The sequence below is a fragment of the Schistocerca cancellata genome, chromosome 5, assembly GCF_023864275.1.
Source record: "Schistocerca cancellata isolate TAMUIC-IGC-003103 chromosome 5, iqSchCanc2.1, whole genome shotgun sequence".
Lineage (NCBI taxonomy): Eukaryota > Metazoa > Arthropoda > Insecta > Orthoptera > Acrididae > Schistocerca > Schistocerca cancellata.
Genome location: NC_064630.1, coordinates 507,684,560 through 507,703,270, shown reverse-complemented (window position 1 = coordinate 507,703,270; position 18,711 = coordinate 507,684,560). Strand labels below are relative to the sequence as shown.

The 18,711-nt window shown below is 44.1% G+C and overlaps 1 protein-coding gene and 1 pseudogene across 1 annotated transcript in view; one reads left to right on the top strand and one right to left on the bottom strand.

Moving 5' to 3' along the window:
• LOC126188636 (multiple PDZ domain protein) overlaps positions 1-18,711 on the bottom strand; it is a 1,242,986-nt gene that overhangs the window by 790,776 nt on the left and 433,499 nt on the right. The window lies entirely within an intron of this gene.
• LOC126189896 (5S ribosomal RNA) lies at positions 13,664-13,781 on the top strand (annotated as a pseudogene).

Here is an 18,711-nt window from a genome sequence, read left to right as displayed (position 1 = left end):
GCTGAAATTGTTTCTAACCTATTGTCAGGAGATCTGAGAGAACTCACTGAGTGCTGAGTGACCGTATTCCGTCCCAGATTTCTAACGTATTTCACCATCTGTACACTGTCACATCTTGGTAATATATCTGGCCGTACTCGTGCACACATTAAATAAGAATAACCACAAAACTGCTTGTTTTGAGCCATAATATGTGGGTGGCCGTTGCGTATGTTTGAGCTCAGAAATCGCCCATTTTACCTTCTAAAAATAATGGTTCAAATGGCTCTGAGCACTATGGGACTTTATATCTATGGTCATCAGTCCCCTAGAACTTAGAACTACTTAAACCTAACTAATCTAAGGACATCACACAACACCCAGTCATCACGAGGCAGAGAAAATCCCTGACCCCGCCGGGAATCGAACCCGGGAACCCGGGCGTGGGAAGCGAGAACGCTACCGCACGACCACGAGCTGCGGACTTACCTTCTAAACGGACAGCGCGAGCAGTTACCTATTTCGAAAGTTCTAGATTTAAACAATGCTCGCCGCTAATAGCAATAATAACATCAAAGATATATTATATAAAATTAACAAACACAAATAAAAAATGGTCGCCGAAGAGACTCGATCCCACGTTAATTTAAAAATATGAACGGAAGACTAGCGCGTTACCCACCGCTCGGCATTAACACTGCAACGAGCTACTGTATAAACGTAAACTGGCATTGTTGGAACAGTTGACACAACTGTCGCGATAAATATCAACAGTGAGTGAATGTCGGCGATGCGTAGGCAAAAAAAGTAATGAAGAAAGCTGCCAGTAAGTGGATTCAGGACGAAGTTGTACATTTAATTAGTTCAATTAGTTTGTATGAGTAGTAGTTTCGGGTTGAGACCAAATGTTTCTAAAACCGAGGTAAGCCTGTTCCACATCTCTAATCGCCTTTCATCAGCAAAGATCAGTCGACAGTTCGGCCCTCTTAGCACAGTCAGATACAACGAAAGCCCAAAATACCTGGAAGTCACTCTGGACAGAACTTTGACATACAACAAACACGTTTCCAACTTGGCCAAGAGGATACATACACGAGTGAACCTTGTGAGAAAGCCGGCAGGCATTACATGGGAAGCAACCACATCATTCCTCCGAGAAGCACCCCTTGTACTGGTATACTCTGCAGCAGAATACTGTGCACCAGTTTGGCTCCGAAGCGCCCACGTAGTGAAAGTAGACGTCCAAATGAACTTAGTTATGAAAGTAATTAGTGGTACAGTCCAGTCTACACCTACTTGCTGGCTACCAGTGCTTTCAAACATCTGTCCATCAGACCTCCGTCGAAAGGCTGCTCTTTACAACCTCTGTCGGCAAGTTTCTGGAAACAACTCGATCCCTCTCCATGAAGATTTGCTATCACTGCCCAGGAAACGCCTCAAATCTAGAAGAGCAGCATATGAAATGGGAGTCCGAATGCTATCCACAGGATTCGACCAGGAGGCAGAGTGGAAACGTGAGTGGCAAGCTATAAGAACCTGGAACCACGAACTTGTAGACAATCCTACAGTTCCCGTTCCAGGCTTCCACCAACCAAGGGAAGTGTGGGTGCAGTTAAACAGATATCGGACTGAAGAGGGTAGGTGTAAATACAACATGCACAAGTGGCGCTTTTCAAGTGACAGTGTGTGTGACTGTGGTGACACCCAAACAATGAGCCACATTGTGAATGAATGTCCAATCAGACGCTTCCCTGGTGGCATTTAGAACTCCATCAAGCATCCCACGAGGCACTCCTCCGGATCGAGTCCATCAACATCCGAGTGTAGTCTGAGCCGTTTTAAAACTTGTGTACTGTATATAATTTCACATGTTTATTTATATATATATTTCTTTGTTTTGTTAAATGTGTATTACTGTAATTGATGCATACGATAATAATAATTGTTGTGTTGCAGAAGAGCCAACACCGTGTTACGAGAGGAGACCGAAATGCACGCGTTTAGCTCACGCAGGCTTGCGTGAGGAGGGAAGGACTATACTGACGTGAGGTCTGGAACATGACAAGGAATTAGAATTCAGAAAGCGGACGTAATTAGTTTGATACTTAACTTTAATCCATTAATGATGAACGTCGCTCTTGACGGTACGTGAGTCACAATATTATCTGTTCAGAAGACATAGTAACTGAATATGGCGCCTTGCTAGGTCGTAGCAAATGACGTAGCTGAAGGCTATACTAAACTGTCGTCTCTGCAAATGAGAGCGTATGTAGTCAGTGAACCATCGCTAGCAAAGTCGGTTGTACAACTAGGGCGAGTGCTAAGGAGCCTCTCTAGACCAGACCTGCCGTGTGGCGGCGCTCGGTCTGCAATCACTGATAGTGGCGACACGCGGGTCCGACGTATACTAACGGACCGCGGCCGATTTAAAAGCTACCACCTAGCAAGTGTGGTGTCTGGCAGTGACACCACAATAATAAAAGAGGAAAGGCCAGCGTTATGGAATGTACAGTTACTGGGAATTGAGATATGAAGCAAAGTTTGTTGGTTCAAATGACCACAATTTTTAACACCTCCACAAAAGAATTTCACAAGAATATCCACTATTCAAGCAATCAAGCAAAGTAGTTTTACAACATAGATCAATGAACATAGAGAAACGAGTGAAGTTATGTTTGAAAGTACATAGTCTTTTTGGAACTCGGAAAACTGCCATTTAACTACAAATAATCCAGTAGCTATAATTTTATATGACCTGGTATTCACTGACTGTATTATTACATTGGGTGTTGAAGAACGGATCTTCGGGAATTTACGAGTGGTTCCTTAAGCCAATAGGAGTAAAAACGTTCAAATAAATGTATGTACGGAAATGCTTCATTTATCAGATATTCACCCTATTTGGCTTCTGAACATCTTTGAGTAACAAGATGAAATTGGTGTAATGTTATTTCATCGTAACTATTATTTTAGCAAATATTAAAAAGAATAAACGTAGCTGATGCTAGGAATATTAGCAGCCTGTATTTAACACTAAAGGATTTATGCCTAATAGTATCTAGTCGGCAATTTCGGCTCCAAGTTCAATGAGGATTTCTTCCTTCTCCACGGCTGCCATTCTCGTACAATTTCGATATTGTTGTGAATTTTGCCATCACAAGCTCTACAATAAGATTCTTGCACGCTCCACAGTCATCCTGCCGCCTAATCCGCTCTCTTATTCAACACGAATACGATCGTTTGCGTTTTTTCTTTGCCAAAAAGTATTGAAAGTGCAGCTGCTGTTCGACGCTCTTCCATCGCAACCTTTCCTTCACGCACAGAACTACGACAGAAATATCTAGCGGAGAGTGATCTCTGAGCTCTCACAGACACTCTCACCCTATTGTGCGTAAACATTTCAAATGTTTGTTCTTGCAAGACGCTCAGGCACTAACAGAAAGTACTCGGAAGGAACTAGCAGACAGCAACTACCAGTCAAAATTCGCCCCTAGTGTAAATAGTTCTGCGATTACTATCTGAGAGTACCAAATTGTCTGAGAGCAAAAACCTCTCACGTTTATCCCAGCCATTAGCAATTAACTGAAAAAATCATACGATAAATAAAACAGTGCAATACGATACTCAGCTGCAAAGCAGTTAGTCGTTTTCATGTGCTGTGCACAGTGTCGATAAATCACTACTGTATACAGCACAGAATGACAGGACTTCCTAATAAATGGATAGATGCTCATGCGAATAGGCTACTTTTCCGAAGAAGAAGAAGATGGCAACTACTTGCATTTAACAAAATTGCGCTTCACCAACACTAAGCAAGTTTGTAGTAGATATTTTCATCAAGTATACATCATATCCGATCGAAATTCATACTTCACAAGCTCTTACAGTAATTACGGAACATTCTGTAGGAGGGTTTCTTGTCAAAGGCAAAGTAAAATGATTCCGAAGCGTTCAGCTGATTAAGAGCCAGTCTAGTTCGCAGACTGCCGTTTCGCTGCTTTGAGTGTCTCGCTCTCTCTCTCTCTCTCTCTCTCTCTCTCTCTCTGCTTTGAGTCTCTCTCTCTCTCTCTCTCTCTCTCTCTCTCTCTCACACACACACACACACACACACATATAGTGACCCAGAGCCGCCATCAATTACGTCGAACTCTGGCTGAATGGGTCTTGTGACGGCGTAATGGGTATCACTTTCGCACAACCAGCGTCTTTGTGGCGGGAACTGCCAAAGATTTCGATGCAAGACCGTAACCCTCTGCAAGAAAATATCAGTGAGATACACTGTTTAGATATTAAAGATTTTTTTTCTTCCTTGTACGCACATTTTACCTGTGAATACGGTAAGCTACTCCTCACCGTAGTCGGGGGCGTTGTACCCTTTCTTCCGCCGTTGATTCTCTTTGAACTTTATCAGAGTCAACAGTGTAGAGTCTGGACGAAAATGGAGTTATAGTTCACAGGAAAGACACGAGACGAAATCACAAGTGTTTTGCAAAGACTGTATCATACGCTGATTCTTTTACATAACTGGAATATTATAGGTAGTAAAGGACTTGTATGAAAGGTAAAATTATAATTTCAACAATCTGCACTTAAGAGGGAGATATCACAGAGGCTGATATTTGATGATAATGCCGAAAATTAATTACATTGTGATAATAGACTGCTGGTAGAGAATTTACAGACTGGTGAGATAGTGCAGCAACAGATATCATACATCATAATCATAATTGTATTCAACGCATTTTATCATTCCGATGGTGTACGTCACACAACACGGGAAGACGAAACAGAATATCGTAAGTCGAGGTCTGCTGTGGTGTCTACAAGTTAGACCTGAATCGATTTTGCATCCCGATCAAATATCGGTTTTAAGAGTGTCAGCTATTTTACACCAGTAATTGCCAACTTGGTGTACTTACCGCATAAGGGATGAAATTTAATTTTCCGGAGAGTAAAAACGAAAGGGTTCGACTGTGTTTGTCATGAAACTGAATTATTTTTAAAAGACAATTATTATTATTATCATCTCTATTTCGTAAGACTGTAATATCAGTTAGGTAAGTCACCAATAATTATAGTTTTTCAAATACAAAATTGTTAAGGCTTTTCGTGGCCACTTGTTGACAAACTGCCTATTGGCTTCTGTCTCGGGTTCTTCGGCCGACGTTCATCTAATGATTTTTCTGACGCGCCAAACGATATCTTGGTCAGTTTTGATGTTGTTTCGTTATTTACGAAAGTGTCACTCAGTGACGCTCTGGAGCACATCGATTCCATGTTCCCGCAAGACATCAAAAAGCTCTTCCATGCATGTCTCACCACGAGCTATTTCACGTGGAATGGCGATTTCTATGAACAGCTGGAAGGCGTCGCCATGGGTAGTCCTCTCAGTCCAGTGGTGGCCAACTTCTTCATGGAACAATACGAAGCACAGGCACTGAACTCGGCGACTTGCAAACCTAAGGTGTGGTACAGGTACGTCGATGATACTTTCGTGGTGTGGAGCCATGGTGAAGAACAGCTCGGTGAATTCCTGAGACACTTGAACAGCCTCCATGCCAACATAACATTTACATGGAAGTATAAAAGGACAAGAAACTGCCATTTCTAGATGTGCTGGTCACAAGAGACGGCGAAAACCTGGGACACAGCGTGTATCGAAAACCGACACACACGGACCGATACCTGCACAAACTGTCAAACCAACACCCGAACCAGAAAAGAGGCATGATTAATACGCTCGTAACGAGAGCAGGACGAATATGTGAGCCTCAACACCTCAAACGAGAAATGCAACACCTGGAAACTGTTCTGAGGAGCAATGGGTACTCCACAAATTACATTAGAAGTGTAACAGAGCCAAACACTCGGCGAAGTAAGGAACCCGAAAAAGAAATGTCGGGTACGGCATTTCTGCCATACATTCCCAGAGTGACGGACAGAATCGGTCGTACATTGCGCAAACACGGCGTAAAGACGATTTTCAAACCGAAAAGGAAGATCAAAGAGTGTCTTAGATCGGCGAAGGAGAAAAGAGACCCACTTGCAATGTCGGGAATATACCGTATAACATGCACATGCGGAAAAGTTTATGTCGGAGTGACTGGATGATCAATTAACACCAGGATCAAAGAGCATAAGCGACATTGCAGATTGGGGCAGGTGGAGAAATCGGCCGTGGCAGAGCACGCACTGAATGAGACCGACCACGTAATAAAATTCGCCGACACGGAAGTTCTGGCTGTAGAGAAGCACTATCACACGCGCTTGTTCAGAGAAGCTGTAGAAATCCAAAAACACGCGAACAGTTTCAACAAGAAAGAGGAAGCCCTCGGACGTTGGCGCGCCAACTTCGGCCGCGAGCTCGCCTCCAGTTCACCACCGGCATTGGAGGGTGAAGCTTTGACAATGCCAGCCACTCGTGCTGGCGAAACGTCAGAAAAATCATTAGATGAACGTCGGCCGAAGAACCCGAGACAGAAGCCAATAGGCAGTTTGTCAGTTTTTCAAATACTAGCATTAATGAATAATACAATGTGGTGGAAGTTTCAGCTAGAGAAACGAACAGCTACTTCGTCACATAGTCCATCAATTACATACATGCCTTGTATCATGAACTACAATAAAACTGAAACATATATATCAAATATTCTTAAATACCTCTTGAAAATGCCTTCTGCGAGAAGTAGGTAGTCCCCCAATGGACCAGAAATTGCTTCATTATCCACATCGCAATACATAAACGAACAATTGACAGCACAAAGCAACAACAACTACGTAATGGCTATTACATTAGTAGCAGTGATCAGACGCAAAGCATCAGCAGTATGACTTGTTCCAGTATCTGACAGTTCAGAAGCAAAGAGTGCAGCAATCCAATGATTAACAAACAGCAAATATGGTGCACACATTTTAACTTGACTGATTTTAAACGAGGATGCAGGCTGTGGCTGAAGCAAGAGTCACTTGGCAAAGGAGTGGTGCAGAGAACCATGTTTTGTAACTAGTGTGGGCTCTCGTTCTGGGTAGTAACTCCTTAGTTCATGGTTTAATGAAACGCCTACAAAAATTAATTATCATTTATTTTTCGTCATTTTAAAATAAATATATTCACTGAAAATTCTTTTTTATTCAAAAGCTTCGTTGGGGCTAATATTGACGAAGGTGAGGGTAAGTAGGTCGGGAGGGGGGCGGGAGCAAGTGAGGGGAGGTGTAGGTGGATGCTAACTAACATCTGATTTCACTCAGGGCTAACTGTCTCAGAAAGATTGGTTCAAATGACTCTAAGCACTATGGGACTTAACATCTGCGGTCATCAGTCCCCTAGAACTTAGAACTACTTAAACCTAACTAACCTAAGGACATCACACACATCCATGCCCGAGGCAGGATTCGAACCTGCGACAATAGCAGCAGCGTGGTTCCGGACTGAAGCGCCTAGAACCGCTCGGCCACAACGGCCAGCTCAAAAAGGTTGAAAACCATTATTTTACACTAATGATGTCTGCAAATCAGCTGTCCCAATTACGCCAGTAAAAACGAAGTGTGGTTATGAGTACTTCGTAGTTCTGTTGTGTTATGTTGTCAGTGTAAGTGAGCTCGTCAGGGAGAGGAGACCGTACAAGAAGAGATGCTTGAAAATCTTATCCACGCCAATGCATTCGGATCTGTTTTGTTATACTAATCTTGCTCTGGCGCGTTGTGGAAAAACATGCGGAGTGGACGTCAGTGAGATATTATTGTTCTCCAGTTCCTGGAGGTTTGTAAGGGTTAGAAAACTTCGAAGTGAGTAGGAACATATTACCGTTTTTGCACATTAAATCAGTGAAATTTGTCACCAGCCATTTACGAGGTGCGACAATGAAGTAATGAGACTGATTCTCTTTGCAAGATGTGGCAACCCTGCAGGCTGGCGTAGGCGCAATATCTTTGACCTTGCCGGCCGCTGTGGCCGAACGGTTCTAGGCGCTTCAGTCAGGAACCGCGCGACTGCTACGGTCGTAGGTTCGAATTCTGCCTCGGGCATGGATGTGTGTGATGTCCTTAGGTTAGTTAGGTTTAAGTAGTTCTAAGTTCTAGGGGACTGATGACCTCAGATGTTAAGTCCCATAGTGCTCAGAGCCATTTGAACCATTTAGTCCAAGTGGCACATCGATGCAACTGCTCAGTCATGAGTTGTGCTGTAATACGTTAACACGTGTTTGTGTCTCACGCCACGGAAATAGGACCGCATAATATTGCGCAACGGTATGCCATTTCTTTTTGCGTTAAATTGGGTGAAAACGCGACGACAACTTACGGTAAGCTCCAGAAGGCTTCTGGAGAGGAGGTTATGTCAAGAGTTCAAGTTTTTCATTGGCATAAAATGTTTAGTGAAGGCATAACGAATGTTGAAGATGAAGACCGCAGTGGACGACCATGCATGCTTGTGTGCTTCTTTGATTCCAAGGGAATTGTTCATAAAGAGTGGGTGCCACCTGGACAAAGAGTTAACCAATATTACTACAAAGAAATTTGAGAAAGACTTCGTAAAATAGTTCTTCGTGTCCGTGCCAACAGTGCTGATAATTGGATTCTGCATCACGATAATTCGCCATCTCATACTGCTCTGTCAGTACAGCAATTTTTAACCTCAAAACAAATTTCAGTACTACCATAGCCACCTGATTCACCACGTACCGCTCTGTGCGACTTTTTTCTATTTCCAACAGTCAAAACGGCGGTCAAGGGACACCATTTTCAAACAACACAAGATGTCCAAAAAGCCGTGACGAGGACTTAGAGGATATTACACAAGGTGAGTTCGAGAAATGTTACCATCAATTGCAGAAGCGCTGGAAAAGTGTGTGCAATCAGAAGGGAACTACTTTGAAGGAGACAACACTAAACTTGACTAAAATGGTAAGCAATATTTTTTTAAAGAAAGGAGGTGTTGACAGATGTGAAAATTACCGAAGTATCAGTTTAATAAGTCACAGCTGCAAAATACTAACGCGAATTCTTTACAGACGAATGGAAAAACTGATAGAAGCTGACCTCGGGGAAGATCAGTTTGGATTCCGTAGAAATGTTGGAACACGTGAGGCAATACTGACCCTACGCCTTATCTTAGAAGAAAGATTAAGGAAAGGCAAACCTACATTTCTAGTATTTGTAGACTTAGAGAAAGCTTTTGACAATGTTGACTGGAATACTCTCTTTCAAATTCTGAAGGTGGCAGGGGTAAAATACAGAGAGCGAAAGACTATTTACAATTTGTACAGAAAGCAGATGGCAGTCATAAGAGACGAGGGACACGAAAGGGAAGCAGTGGTTGGGAAGCAAGTGACACAGGGTTGTAGCCTATCCCCGATGTTATTCAATCTGTATATTGAGCAAGCAATAAAGGAAACAAAGGAAAAGTTCGGAGTAGGTATTAAAATCCATGGAGAAGAAATGAAAACTTTGAGGTTCGCCGATGACATTGTAATTCTGTCAGAGACAGCAAAGGACTTGGAAGAGCAGTTGAACGGAATGGACAGTGTCTTGAAAGGAGGATATGAGATGAACATCAACAAAAGCAAAACGAGGATAATGGAATGTAGTCGAATTAAGTCGGGTGACGCTTAGGGAATTAGATTAGGAAATGAGACACTTAAAGTAGTAAGGTAGTTTTGCTATTTGGGGAGCAAAATAACTGATGATGGTCGAAGTAGAGAGGAAAGGGCGGCGAAGGGTGGGAGGTTACCCATTTTTACATTCCCTGAAGAGACCACTACAACTATCTTTATGATTTTAACCTTCATGGAAGTGTACGAAAATCTATCGCACAGTGGTGCATCCGAATCGTATAGTTAAGAATATGTATTGAAAAAGAATGAAGTTCATTGAATCTTACTCTATGGTACAGACATCGTTCATTGGACTGTGCGAACAAAGCGAAATTAGTACTGAGGGAATATCTGTTTATTTTAATACGTTCGCGTCATCGCACGAGGACGAACACTAGAAAATATTTAGCTGCGACAGAGCACCAGTTAAATAATAACTCTGGTAGGAACAATTGCGAGAAGCTCGACTGTGATTTTAAAACAATTTATGTTGAGCATATGCTAATCAGTTACTCAGTTGCGGCTATTTCTCGTGATCCCACGGAATCTTAGTCATTTGATCAAGGGTGAAGTACACCTGCCGTTACCGGCAATTTACACACTGACATAATTACAGCTTATTTTTCAGAGTGCAGCTTTAAGGATATATAAAACGTGCTTGCGCTGTACATGAGCGAGCCCGCAATGCCGTCGGCATGATACTGTTTGAAAATTAAACAAAAGCTAATAAAATTACAGGCAGATAACGCACGCCGCGTTAGACACTGACGGCATAATCAGGGACGTCCTTCCCGCACACCATCCACGAATGGAAACAAAAGGGTAAAAAGATGAGTTACCTCTCCGCCACATATCATGAGGTAGCTAGCGGACCACAGACGTAGGAATACCGTTGTCTCGAAGGAGCAAGGAGACGAAGCTGCGTTTTTTTCCGCTACCAGGAATGCATCCGGGGAAAGAAGTTGCTGTGAGGAGAGCAGAGGGGCCTGTGTCAAGAGATTGGCGGCAGTTGGTCGAGGGAAGAGATACGAGCGCCGTCGCGGTCATTGGGCTGTCGCGGCGGCGAGGCGCCGACCCGTGGAATGGAAGCGGCGACGCCAGATTACATCTGAGCCGGCCGCCCTATTGGAAAAGCCAATCGGCTGCAGGCGGCTGGCCGGCGGAAAATCTGCGGGGGCCGAAAGCGGCGCTGCCCTCTGCCGACCGGCGGCGCTTAACGCGATTCGGAAAGGACGAGGCGGGCCCAAACGGCGCCCAGCAGCGGGCCAAACGACGCGGATCCGTCTCCCAAAAGGACGACATTTCACTCGAATGAACGTCTGCAATGGCGCCCTCCGGGCTGCTTCGACGCATCGGGCGGAATACCCCGTTGATGTACGCTTGTCCGGTAGAAGTCGTGTGCTCCCACGGCAGAAATGTATGGTGGTAAACGCAGGTGTGTAGTTTTTAATATTCGAGAGATAGTATGTGCGTGAGATGTGATTTCAATCACTGGTGTAGGGAGCGGTGTATGATGAAGGCCACAAATGTACGAGGAGATGACAGTTTCAATTCTCACCTCAAAAAAGTTACGTTGCGTAGTTAATTTTTTGAATGTTTGCGGGTACAAGGCTGCAGACACACTATACACTGTGTGACGCTACAACGCAGTCCTTGCCATGAATTTTTTCGCTTACTTAACACATGAAACTGTTTGTATACGATGTATTGTCTACTGTAAATATGTATTGTAAATACTATGTTTAAACTATGAAGTATTTAACACTGGCAAGTCAGGGCATATTTAGTTAACGTTGAAGTCAGGGAGATTGTTTTGTCGTGCCGCTGGGCGCGGGAGCGCGCCAGCGGGCAGTAGTAGCAGTGGCGCCGTGCTCGGAGAAAGACGTACAGTCGAGTGCTGCTAGTCCTAGCTGTGTTACATCTAACGGCTAGTGTGTGGACCTAAGTACGAGGGAAAGTAGTGGTCGGCATATCAGGAAGCATGGCCGGGCAAGTTATTATGGATTAATGGGCATAGTGCTGAAGAAACGAGGGCTTAAATGTGAAGCGCACTGTGGGCCCAAGTCGCAACAGTAAAAGCCCGCAGCCACATTGTGTCGCCGCCGTCGATCCACCGACAACGAAGGAAGTAAGATCTACGTAATTGTCGTAGGATAAAACTGTAGAAGGCTTGTCAGTGACTGTGCTTTTCTCTGAAGTTGAACAATTAATAACAATCACTTTATAATCGATGTGTTACAGTTATATTCCACTCGACAATAACACCAAGTAGGTTCCTTCCGATCCTTACCTTATTGAACCGAGTGTGTCACGCCATTATCAAGAGAAAATGTGTTAATTATCAAATTATTTGCACAGACGGTGAAGAGTAAATTTCAGACTGTTTTGAACGATTAGTTATCGTAGTAAATTGTTGCACTTAATAAGCTTACGCCAACCGTAGTAGCTTAATAATAGACTGAAGTAATAAATTTGATTATTAAGATTTATTTCAATGCATATTCAGCTGAAGTTAGTTCAAGGATATTTCATGAAACTATAAAGCTTATTTCACCTGACAATCGCCGGCCGGAGTTGCCGTGCGGTTCTGGGCGCTACAGTCTGGAGCCGAGCGACCGCTACGGTCGCAGGTTCGAATCCTGCCTCGGGCATGGATGTGTGTGATGTCCTTAGGTTAGTTAGGTTTAATTAGTTCTACGTTCTAGGCGACTGATGACCTCAGCAGTTAAGTCGCATAGTGCTCAGAGCCATTTTGAACCACCTGACAATCGCCCAATTAATGAATTATTATCATTCAAAATATAGTTAATCAATTATTGACAATATATTTCATTATCAGTAGATTAAACTGTGCAAAGTACGTAATTGTAAAGACAGAATGACAGTCCATCATTCAAAATCTCGATAGAGAATTATCTGTATTGTCAGCATTGCACTTAGCTGACAAATTATGAACACAATAATTATCAAAATACTTATTGAAAGTTAACCATTAATGTTTAAGTGTAGTTAGATTGTTATGACATTATTTTATATGACTACTGAGCCTGACACAGCACTTACGTAAAAGTTCCCGTTCCACCTGCTGCGCTACAAACAGGTAAACTTTATTTTTGACACAATTATTCACGTACTTAACAGTACTGTCGCTCATCAGTTGAGCTGGCGACCGATTTTTTTATTGCTTTTACAACTTAATCATTTCTTTCGGCAAAATTTCCACTAGCGAAATTTATTTCCAAATTATTTCCATTATTTCATTTACCAATCGTTATTGAATGAAATTACTCATTCAATAACGATCAAGTTCTAACGTCTCCTGACGGTCGCAGGTTCGAATCCTGCCTCGGGCATGGGTGTGTGTGATGTCCTTAGGTTAGTTAGGTTTAAGGTAGTTCTAAGTTCTAGGGGACTTATGACCTAAGATGTTGATTCCCATAGTGCTCAGAGCCATTTGAACCATAACGTCTCCTGTTTCCCGCGGAATAATCATTATTTACTTCGGATTCGGATGCCTTATCCCGACACGGGTCAAAATTCATAATTCACGGTCATTGTTAACTTGTAATTTCATAAATCGCGGGAAACAGGGGGGCCGTTATAAACGAAATCCCAGCGCCACAGTATCGCGGCTCGCCGCCGGAGCGACTAAGGCTCAGTCACAGTGGGGTATCGTGCGGTAACTCGTTTCGGCAACAGCGGAAATGTTGTGGCTCTGTCTAACTAATCTAGATGATTTTTTTTCCTTCGAGGTGATATGTAATATTTTATGACTACCGCTCGTAATTCGTAGCAAAGGAAGGCATACCGCTAAGCCAAGAAGAGTTTCTCCCGGAAACTTCCCATTAGCTTTTAATCTGTCTTGAAAAGACTCTCTTAGCTCTGTAGCCGTAAGTCATACACTAGGAAACAGGAAACGTACATCCCTGGACGACGACAGCGGCAGGGCGGAACAAATCCACGAAAGATGTGAGTCTACGGGAATCTGGCCGTTACAAGCAACATTCCCTTGGCCCAGAAGGGCATGGCAGCCAAACACGGAAAGATCAATACAATCATTCAGAATAAAATTTTAGATTTTATGTCATACAGGCGGCAACGGCCTTGCCGCAGTGGCTACACCGGTTTCCGTGAGATCACCGAAGTTAAGCTCTGTTGGGCGTGGTCGGCACTTGGATGGGTGACCATCCAGGACGCCATGCGCTGTTGCCATTTTTCGGGGTGCGCTCAGCCTCGTGATGCCAATTGAGGAGATACTCGATCGAACAGTAGCGGCTTCGGTCAAGAATACCATCATAACGACCGGGAGAGCGGTATGCTGACCCCACGCCCCTCCTATCCGCATCCTCCACTGAGGATGACACGGCGGTCGGATGGTCCAGTAAGCCACTCGTGGCCTGATGACGGAGTGCATGTCATACAGGCACAGTAATGGTCACTGATCTGATTATTGCTGTTTGTGTAACGTACATACCTATAAATAAGAAGTCCGCTACTCGTAATGGTTGTTCTAATTTGAAATCGCAACATCCATATCCTGAGTAAATTCTCAGTATTGATAGTTTGAATACAACGTGCAACTAAGCACATAGGGAAATGAGATTTTCACTCTGCAGCGGAGTGTGCGCTGATATGAAACTTCCTGGCAGATTAAAACTGTGTGCCGGACCGAAAGGCAAAGGTCCCGAGTTCAAGTCTCGGTCCGGCACACAGTTTTAATCTGCCAGGAAGTTTCATATCAGCACATAGGGTTTCTGATCCGTACTTTAAGGGAAGGTAACCTAAGACTCAAACTGCATTGGAAAATAGGACTAATGACGTTCTCATTCGGTACGGATGTCACAAACTATTTGAAATTTATTGCGAGGCTAGAAAACTGTGACTTGTCTGCATAACTTGACCAATAACAACAGATAAATTGAAACAAGAAATTCCAGACGAAATATATAGTACTCCAAAGCGGAGGTAAAGCTGTGTGGACGGATTGTGTGTCTCGCTTGGGTAGCTCAGTCGGTAGAGCACTTGCCCACGAAAGGCAAAGATCGCGAGTTTGAGTCTCCGCCCCCCACACAGTTTTAATCTGTCATGATGTTTCATACCAGCGCACGTTCCGCTACAGAGAGATAATTTCATTCTGGATGTAGTATTCCAGTTAAAATGCTGCAGCGAGCAGGAAGGAATGACAGTGACAGAATGGACAAATGCGTACGTAGGAGTGGACAAATTCGTACGTAGCGGCCGCCGCTGTGGCCGAGCGGTTCTAGGCCCTGAGGCCGGAACCTCGCTGCTGCTACGGTCGCAGGTTCGAATCCTGCCTCGGGCATGGGTGTGTGTAATGTTCTTAGGTTAATTAGGTTTACGTAGTTCTAAATCTAGGGGACTGATGACCGCAGATGTTAAGTCCCACATCGCTTAGAGCCATTTGAACCATTTTGCGTACGTTGCAGTCATTTTCTACGTCATTTTATAGTCTCTCTTAATAGCTACATTGTAAATGTTCGATGTCCTCGAAAAACGTATTTTGTTAGTTCGGTATTATTTTAGTCTGTCGTTCGCATTATTTAAAACTGTGGTCTTCTAATAATAGTCAACAACGTCGTCTGCCAGTTCGCCCATTAAAATACTTGTTGTTGTTGTTGTTGTTGTTATGGTCTTCAGACCTGAGACTGGTTTGATGCAGCTCTCCATGCTACTCTGTCCTGTGCAAGCTTCTTCATCCTCCAGTACTTACTGCAACCTACATCCTTCTGAATTTGCTTAGTGTATTCATCTCTTGGTCTCCCTCTACGATTTTTACCCTCCACGCTGCCCTCCAAGGCTAAATTTGTGATCCCTTGATGCCTCAGAACATATCCTACCAATACTTATCAGCCGAAATACCATGACCATAGTGTGCTGGTCCATTATGGAACGCAGTACAGCAGCGATTCTGCATGGAATGGATTCGATAAGTTTTCCGAAGGTTTACAGAGGAGTATGGCACCAAATGTCTACGTAAATTACGGGCCGATAGTTTTTGGGCACGGAACTGCCGGCCGATAGCGTCCCAGAGGAAGTCTCTTGGATTCAGATCGGGCGAATTTGCTGGCGAAGACATCAACGTGTGTTCACCATCATGCTCCTGAAACCAATGTAGTTAGATTTTCGCCGTGTGACAGGGACATTTACCCTCCTGAAAGATGTTACTGCAGTCGGTTGTGACATCAGGAATGAAGGGATGCAGTTAGCCAGCAGACAGCTATCATGGTGCCTTCGATTGTTACCTCAGGACCCACGGAAACACAGCTGAATGCCCCCCCCCCCCAATAACATAATACTGATCCTACCAGCCTGTATTTTCGGGGCGGTGCATCCTTCGTGAAGCCATTGGCTCATCCAGATACGACCTTCGTCCTCGTGTAATTAGAAACAAGATTCATCTGACCAGGCTATAAGTTTCCATAGAACCACGGTCCAATCTCGATATCCCGTCCCCACTGCAGTCGTAAATGACAATGTCATTGGGTCAACATGGGAATACGTACGCTTGCCTGCTGTGGAGCCCCATAGACAACAGTGTGCGCTAAACGGTGTGCTCAGAAACACTCGTTCCTCCACCAACTCTGCACTCTATCGTCAGATCTAAAACAGATCGCCGCCTATCCTGCTTAACTGAGAGGAGAGGCTTCTGGCCTTCACGTTTTGCGACGAGGCGTGGACGTTCAACTCCTCGTCGTCTATTCTGGCTTCACCATCCTTCATCCTCTTTCCATAGATGATCACGATAATAGCACGCGAACAGGAGACCAGGTTCGCCATTTCGTTCCCAGGCGCTGTGTCATAAGATCCTGCCCTTTATCGAAGTCGCTTATGTCAGCGGATTTTCCATTTGCGGCCCGTATTGTCGCTAGAATGATTCCCCATTTTTCTCTGTTCCGCTTCTGCACCTTTCTTGCCACGTTATATTCCTGGAACGCCACCGGGCAATGTTGAGTCTCGCGGTGGGCTGTGGTCATAATGCCGGTCGGAGTGCGCGAGCGGTTTTAGGCGCTTCAGCCTGGAACAGCGCGACCGCTACGGTCGCAGGTTCGAATCCTGCCTCGGGCATGGATGTGAGTGATGTCCCTAGGTTAGTTAGGTTTAAGTAGTTCTAAGTTCTAGGGGACTGATGACCTCAGAAGTTAAGTCCCATAGTGCTCAGACCCATTTGAACCATTTTTTTGTGGTCATAATCTTTTGCCTTGTAAATGTACACACTGAACTCAACCCAAGGCATACGCGACAATACTGTATTACTGCCTCATCATCATTCCTCTTCCACGATAAGGACTCAAACCGATTACCTTCACACTGCAGCGCCGCTAAATTACCGCAATTTAGTTATTTCAGCCGTACATGGGAATCAATTACGTTTCCTGGTCCTTAACTCTTTCGCATTGGATTTTGTGGTCATAATCTTTTGCCTTGTAAATGTACACACTGAACTCAACCCAAGGCATACGCGACAATACTGTATTACTGCCTCATCATCATGCCTCTTCCACGATAAGGACTCAAACCGATTACCTTCACACTGCAGCGCCGCTAAATTACCGCAATTTAGTTATTTCAGCCGTACATGGGAATCAATTACGTTTCCTGGTCCTTAACTCTTTCGCATTGGATTGTCAGTAGCAAATGTGCAATGTTCCAGAGTTTAGACTATCCATAATATTTACAAATGTCGCAGTGGAGCACGGGAGTAGAGCGTCAGATATGAGAAGGATGTTGAAGTCTGCGTTGCACTCTCAGGTATCTGTCCTACCGCGAACGGATCTGGCGACTACGGCGGCGGAATCCGGACTGCCAGATGCTTGCCTTCCTTTGCTGCGTCAGACGGCGATCAATGGAAGCTGGGAAATGGCTTTCCATTTGCGAGGGCGGAACGTTTTTTGTGGGAAACGCAGGAGGCCGAAAAGAGTGGAGGCTTCAGCGGGCGGTCCGCAGCGAGCAACTTGCCAACCAAACTGCCGGAGCCACAATATATTCCGTTTCCAAACCTACTTCCTGGGACTTATACAGCAATCTTTTCAGATCTAGTAACACAAAAGGGGCCGCATTTCAAACAACTATAACTGAAATCATCACTCAGAATCTTTGTGGGGAAGGTGAACCAAAGACTGCGTTTTATTGGCAGAACAATTAGAAGTTGCAACAAATCTAAATCTACTAGAGAGGCTGCCTACACTGCGCTTGTTCGTCCTCCTCAAGAGCACTACTGCCTGGCATGGGATCCTTACCAGACAGGTCTGATAGAAGACATTGAAAAGGTTCAGAGAAATGCAGCTACTTTCGTATTATTACGAAATATGGGAGACAATGACATGGATATGATGATATGATAAGCGTGTTGGTGGCAAGCATTGAAACAACGGCGTTTCTCGTTGTGGCAGGACTTTTTCACAAAATTACAATCACCAACTTTCTCCTCCGAATGCCAAAATATTTTTGTTGACTCCCACCTACACAGTGAGCACAGATTAAATGATAAAAATCTGAGATCTGACACAGATTGGCGTATTCATTTTTCCCCACGTGCTGTTCGACTGTGGAACGGCAGTGAAATAGCCTTTGTCAGACACGTAAAGGTGAACTGTATGTAAATGGGTTTGTATGGCAGACATAAGCATAATTAAGTGAACAACTAAAACAGGTGAAGGGAAAGTAGTTTACAGATCCTCTCAAACACTAGACATTTCTTTCAGTTTAGATTACAATGACAAAAACACTATACAGATACTGCACAAATGCTACTAGATCAAGCACTGAACAATCCTGTATATCATACAGATTGGGACCTCACCCTATACCTCAACAAGTGGCTGTAATACACGAAAACATGCGTAAAGTTTCGATATCGTTTAAATTCGCGTTCGGCGATCAATCAGTGAGCTAGGCCGCTGCCTTGAAGTATCTAGGGCTTTGTGCCATTAAGGTGAAACGAACGCATAAATCTACCCGCGGAGAAGATAGATGCCAGGCTCCGATTTATTGCGAGAATCCTAAGAAACTGCAGTCACGCAAGAAAGTGGACCGCTTGCGAAAGTCTTTTTAGGCGAATTCATTTGTATTTTACGTACATCTGACAAATGATGCACGCACCCAACCGGTCACTGAGTCTGCT